At 39.6% G+C, this 6882-nt stretch overlaps 1 protein-coding gene across 2 annotated transcripts in view; it reads left to right on the top strand.

Annotated features, from left to right (window-relative positions):
• Positions 1-6882, top strand: part of BORCS5 (BLOC-1 related complex subunit 5) — an 88122-nt gene that overhangs the window by 37601 nt on the left and 43639 nt on the right. The gene's annotated exons all lie outside the window — the stretch shown is intronic.

Here is a 6882-nt window from a genome sequence, read left to right as displayed (position 1 = left end):
AGTTCACACAAACACTCCATCCATGCTTTTGTTCCGGCCCTCCGGTCCAGTTTAAGAACCCATTGTGGCCCTCGAGTCAAAAAGTTTGCCCATCCCTGCACTAAGCCAAACCGGCCAGGGCACCAGAATCTTTCTTAAATTGAGCTCATGTTATGTGATTCCTGCTCAGAATGCTTGGTTGCTCCCTTCTGCCTCACCCATGCAGGTCTGAGCGCCTCAGCTTGGCATGAAGATCTCAAGAAGTCTTTATATTCTCATCTCTCACTGCTTGTGTGTGTTTTGAGCTCCAGGCCAAATGAGACTGCTTCCCTTGCTTTACCACCTCCAGGCCTTTGCTCAGGGTCTTGCATCTATAAGGTGTCTTCTCTGTTGTGGCCTGCTAAAATCTTCCCCTCCTTTAAGACTTTGATTGTTCATTTGTAACAGATATTTGAGTGACTACTGTGAGCTCTAGGCACTGTTCTAGTAGGTGAGCTTCTAGCAAAATATAAAATCTCTGCTCTCATGGTGCTTGCCTTTTAATAGTTCACCCACTAAAATGTAAGTTTGCCTCAGGCCATCTCCATCATCTTTTTTACTTCCTCTAAGTTGATATAATACACCTTCACACAAATGATTATGATGAGAAAGAAAAAGGTAAGATATTTGAAGTGATTACTGTGGCTGGGGAGAGAAACATTCCAAAATGCTCTATTTTTCAAAGTGTGTGTCCTCAATGTAGAAAGAAGCAAATGTAACCAAAGGTATAAGAGTGATGACTTGAATAGGGTCAGATATATAAAAGCTAGGGTAAACAGAGTCTCCTGAGGTGAGTGACATAAAAAATACCTAGAAATACAAAAAGTTATATTCCCAGCAAAGGTAGTAGTAAGTAGATATAATCAGCCTTTTGTGCCAGCTGAGGTCATGCTAATGTATGGCAGAGCAGAACTATTTGACACCTCTTTTGCTTCCATATTTTCTGTCAAAAGGAAAGATAATTAACTGGAAATGATAGAACAAAGGAGTAGTTAAAATCCCAGCTAGACTATATCTGAAGTGAAATTAGCTGATCAAAATACATTGTTTTCTGGTGCTTGTCTCCTCACTCCCAATCTATCCTCCCACCCCATCCTCATCCCTCCAGCCTACAGAACTGAAAGAACTTGTAGTTACTGAACTGCTATTTTTAATGAATTGTGGAGAACAAAAGAGGTGCCAGAAGCTTAGACACAGAAAAAAGTATCCCCATTAAAAAAGGGGAATGATGGGGTGAGAAGGAGGGCACTTGAAAGAGGGGGGATGATTCCAAAATCTGTATCTCTATAACATTCTGTCCATTGGTTCCAACTCTTTGTACAGAGCTTGCTCAATTTTAAAATATTTATAGACTGTCTTGTGCCTCCATCAACCTTGTCTTTTATAAAACTAAAATTTTTCAATATAAACCCACAAGATCAGAAGTAAAATGCTACAGGGTTCTGATCTTGATCTCTGTCTTACTCAACATTATGTCAGTTGGCTCAGTTCCTACCAAAGGACCCTGGATATACTTGATACTCATGAAAGATTTCTGATTGACCTTAAGTAAAGTGGTGGAGGCATATTAATCAAATTTGCAGATGATGAAATGTTAGAAGGAATTCTAACATGACAGATGACAGATGCAGAGTTCAAAATGATCTCAGTAGATTTTAAATGGGCTGAAACCACAGTGACATTTAAAAGCAATACATGTCAAGTCCTACATAAAAACAATCAGTTGCACCCTGGCCAGTGTGGCTCAGTTGGTTGGAGTATCCTCTTGTGCATCAGAAGGTCGTGAGTTCGATTCCTAGTCAGGGCACATACCTAAGTTGCAGGTTTGGTCCCCAATCGGGGCTCGCCTGAGAGGCAACAAATCAATGTACTGTATCTCTCTCACATTGATGTCTCTCTCTCTCTCTCTCTCTCTCTCTCTCTCTCTCTCTCTCTCTCTCACACACACACACACACACACACACTCTCTTTCTCTCTCTCTCTCTTTCTCAAGTAAAAAAAAAATAACAGTTGCATATAGACAAGATATGAGAAAATTGGCCCAAATTGGTATCAAGATCAGAAAGTGGAAGAGCAGGGGTCTCAGGCACAGTACTTGGCACTGGTCACTCTATATCTGAGAGTGTTCTGGGTGTCATGCTTAAGGAGATATTTATAAACGTGCATATGCTGAATTGCCTGACCAGAAGGTCATTATCTGGAAACCTTGTTATGTAAAGAAGTCTTGAAGCAGATAAGAATTTTGAAGTTGGAGAAGAGATGGCTTAGGGGAACACATCTCTTTTTTAATATTTTGTTTTTAGCACCTTTATTTGTTTGATAGGATTAGTGTTAGATCCACTTTTATGAAGTCACAGTGATCAGAACTGAGGCCAATGGACAAAAGTTATTGGGAGGTCGAGTTTAGTTTGATATAAATAACTTTCTATAATAAGCATTTTAATGGTAATATTTATTGATCAATTACAGTTTGTCAGGCAATTTGAGCCAAGCACTTTTCATGCAGCATCTTACATTTAGTCCTCACAGCAGCCTTGTCGTATGGGTACTTTTTAGTTCCATTTTATAGATAAGGAAACTTGTTCAGAGGCATCGATTTGTTCAATGTGTACAACTAGAAACTAGCTAAACAGCTCTTCTTTCCTAGATCTGACTGGTCTCACAGCCTATGCTCATAACCACTATGCTGTCTTGCGAAGTAATGAACTCTCCTTTGGATATGTTTAAGCAGAACTGGAAGGATCCTCTTTCATACTTAGAATCAATCCTTGCAATTCATAAGCATGTGGAGGGACAGTATAGCATAATGGGAAAAAGCACAGACTTTGGAGTTAATCCAGGGATGGAACATGTCACGCATTGGCATATGATCTTGGGCTAATTGCTTAACCTCTCTGAGCCTCATTTTCCTCATCTATAAAATAAGGATACTAACACCTACCTCAGGGAGCTAATGAGAGGCTTAATTTATGTGAGCAGAATGATTTATGTGTAGTATGTATTTGGTACATATTGGGGATTCAACAAATAATTGCTGTAATTGTGCAGAAATTCCTAACTTTAGCAGTTATGATTATTGGACTTAGACCATCATCATTATAACTTTGTATGCTTCTCTCTGTATTATGTAACATTAGGGCTACTTTATCTCTGGAATTATGCTTGCTAATACTCTAATTAGCACAGAAGTTTTGGTAGCTGGACTTGATTTCATTTACAATTTTACTTTTTATGTTTGTATGTTTACTTTTTATAGTTATTCTGTTGTCTCCTTTGCTGATAGCAAGTTGTAGTCAACTTATAATTTGTTACTGTTGGCTTGGAAACCAAAGTAAAAATCAGTAGACCTTTAGGGGCAGTCTGAAGAGTTCCTGTTACTAAAATACATCGGCATTAATGCACGGAATTTATAATAAACTATTTGGTGATCTGTAGGCCGTTTTATTTGTTTTCCCCTGTTTTTTGGCTGTCCAGTGAGTTAGTTACTAAACAAGTGAAATGCAACTGGATGTGACACTATTTTTGCTCTTGAGTTTTACAACCTAGTGTAAAAAAACAAAACATCATAATGGATTTAAAGCCTAGGACTTTAGAAGCATAGAGCTCATGTAATATCACATGATGTTATAACACCTGCCATTTGTTGAGTGCCTGTTTACCATATACCAAGTGCTACACCAGTTGCTCTCCATGCAGAATCTTTTTTAATCTTCAAAACAATTCTACGAAGGAGGTGTTAATGTCATCCTCATTATCTAAGGATGCAGGGGTATGAGAAAGAGAGATTAGACGTGTTCAACCTCCACAGAGATTGAACCTTAGGTCTGTCATATTCCAAAGACCCTGTTCTTTTCATTGGCCTGGAAGAGGTGGGCCATAGTCGTACAAAACAACCATGTAGAGGAATATTAATTGTGCAGAGTCTAAAAGAACAGACAGGATTTTGGTGGGATGTGTTGGCTTGGGTCGGGAGGGGTGGAGGAAGGAATTCCTAGGCAGAAGGAGAGCATGAGCAAAGCGGGCCTGAATATGCTGCTATTGGGGAAGTGGATGGAGACAGTGAGATAACTGCTTGACCAAAAGAGGGTGCACTTTGGGGAGGAGGAGCAAGTTAAGATCAGAAAGTTAAACTGTGGCCCGATCATGAATGCTCTTGAAAGTCAGGGAGAGGAGTTCAGAGGTGCTGCCATAAGAAGTGATGGCAGTTGTATGTTGCAGTAGGGAGTAGGATATTGACACATTGATAGTTGTGGGTTTTGGCTGATTGGTAGGACAGTAGCCAGAGATGGGCATACCAGTTAGGAGACTGTTGTAGTTTTCTAGTGATGAGCTGATGAAAGCCTGAACTGGGTTGAGGATGGTGGAAGGAAGAGCAAATTTGAGAGACATTTTCAAGCAAGAGATGACAGGACTTGAAAGATTGGGCATAGGCACTAAAGGAAATGGAAACAGCTGTAGGATTGCTTGCTTGAACAGCAGAATAATAGCAGAATTGGAAAGGGGAGATTGATTTTTTTAAAATGGCACTGCAGACTGTCAAGAGCGGCGGGGGGGGGGGGGAATGGACACATATGTAATACCCTTTGTAATACTTTAAGCAATTAAAAAAATAAAATGGCACTGCAGACCCACAGCTAGTAGGAGTTATTTCGGTGCTGCACATTGAACATTCCCTGGGCTAGCACAATTATAGTGCCCCCTCTGGTCACAGAGGACAAGAAGGTGGTGCTGGAGATGGGGTGGGTGGGGAGTGTGATAGGGAATGGGAGGGGCAGGGGTCTCTCCAAGTTTGCTCTTTTTCCTGTCTTGAGTGCAGTCTTACAGTCATGGCACATACCTCCCCACTGATGTGCTTAAACTCAGATGTGATGTTTTATAAAGGGCCAGCTAAAAATCTCGGGTGGGAGTTGAAGGGAATTACAAATCTTTGTATTATTATTTCACCCTTCATTCCAAGGACCAGTTCATCCTCCTGGGTCTGTATCTTTAAACAGAGTGAATGCTAATATGAATTTACGGTACTCATGTTGGAAATTGCTACCCTCATTTAGAAGCCATTAACCTTTATGTTGATAAAATAGTGTTCTTAACTGAGCATGTAAAATCTGTGCTGAACAGCTGCAGTCTTTCCGGAACACTAACTTAAAAAGCGCTCATCATATTTTTTTGAAAATCAAAAGCATGTGGGCGGGATGGAGTCACCTGAGCAATTTTCTATAATTACAACTTTGAAGGCCTTTTCCTTTGTCCTTTTCAGGATGATTCTCTCTCTCTCTCTCTCTCTCACTCACTCACACTCACACTCACACAGAGATGCACAAATCTATGATTTTCTTATTTTTCTCTATAGACTTTTTGTACTTGTTTTGTTCAATAGTTGCAGTTCTCAGGAAGGTATATTTTTTCTGTTTTCCTCTCCTAGTTTATTTTAAATCTTGCATCCCTTTGAATTTTGGAACCCCCCTTCTAACAGAACTAGCTTTCCCTAAAAACTTGTGAGTGACACGTCTGAAAGTATGTGGAGATGCTTTGTATCTACACTGACTCCCCGAAGGGCAGCACTGGTACCTGCAGAGTGCCTCGGCACTAGATAATGAACTGGTGAAATGTTGGTCGTCACACATTTTCTGTGGATATTAGCTTCCTCAGTGCCATCCTGGTCAGCAGTGCTGGAATGTGACAAACTGGCACTCATGCCCAGGACCAATCCACACTGGAGACTAACTGATGCATTCTGTATACAGGGATGGGAAAAAATAGGTTTCTGTTGTGAGTACGTGAAACAGTTTATTTTTGTATTGTTATTTATTATTACTGTACTAGAGGCCCAATGCACGAAATTCGTGCAAGGGCCTTGGCTCCGGCCCCCACCCGCTGCCACCGTGGCCCCCACCCGCTGAGGCTTTGTCCAGAAGGAAGGACATCTGGTCTAATTAGCATATTATGCTTCTATTATTATAGATTATTTATTTGTATTACAACTGTAAAACTACTTTTGCTCACCTATGCATTTTTTTATTTTTATATATGTGTGTATATATATATATATATGTATGTATACATACACACACACACACACAACCAAATTTATTTGTTGCAACATTGTTTGGAATAATGAAGGTTGGAAATAACTCAATATTTTTAAATGGAGATAGAGCCATATCATGTTATACTACTATGCAGATATTAAAAAAACCAAGAGGAAGTGTACTGATATGAAAAATTTTCCAAAATATATTAAGTTTAAAAAGCAGTAAGTTACCTTTAGATAACAAAGAGATAAAAGTAAGAATATATATTTGTCTTAATTGAATATGCATTTTAAAAACTTCTAAAAAGATACCCAACTAATAAAAGTTGTTACTTCTGGGAATGGGGTGGGATCTGGGATATGGGTAACAAGCTTTTCAGTGAGTTTTTTATTTATTTATTTATTTATTTTTTTTATTGATCTTCTACAGAGAGGAAGGGAGAGGGTTAGAGAGCTAGAAACATCGATGAGAGAGAAACATCGATCAGCCGCCTCCTGCACACCTCCCACTGGGGATGTGCCCGCAACCCAGGTACATGCCCTTGACCAGAATCGAACCTGGGATCCTTCAGTCCGCAGGCCGACGCTCTATCCACTGAGCCAAACCGATTTTGGCTCAGTGAGTTTTTATACTCTGTGATTTGAAAATCCTAGTAATTATAAGCTATTTAAATATAAAATAAATTTAAACATCACTATATGTGATATTTTATATTTTTATATACCATCAGTTCTTTTTCAAAAATTGATTTTAGAGAAAGAAGAAAGGAGGGAGGGAGGGAGGGAGGGAGAGAGAGAGAGAGAGAGAGAGAGAGAGAGAGAGAGAGAGAGAG

This window comes from Myotis davidii, unplaced genomic scaffold (assembly GCF_000327345.1).
Source record: "Myotis davidii unplaced genomic scaffold, ASM32734v1 scaffold1017, whole genome shotgun sequence".
Taxonomy (NCBI): domain Eukaryota; kingdom Metazoa; phylum Chordata; class Mammalia; order Chiroptera; family Vespertilionidae; genus Myotis; species Myotis davidii.
The sequence above is the reverse complement of the archived record's forward strand: the minus strand, read 5'-3'. Positions and strand labels throughout refer to the sequence as shown.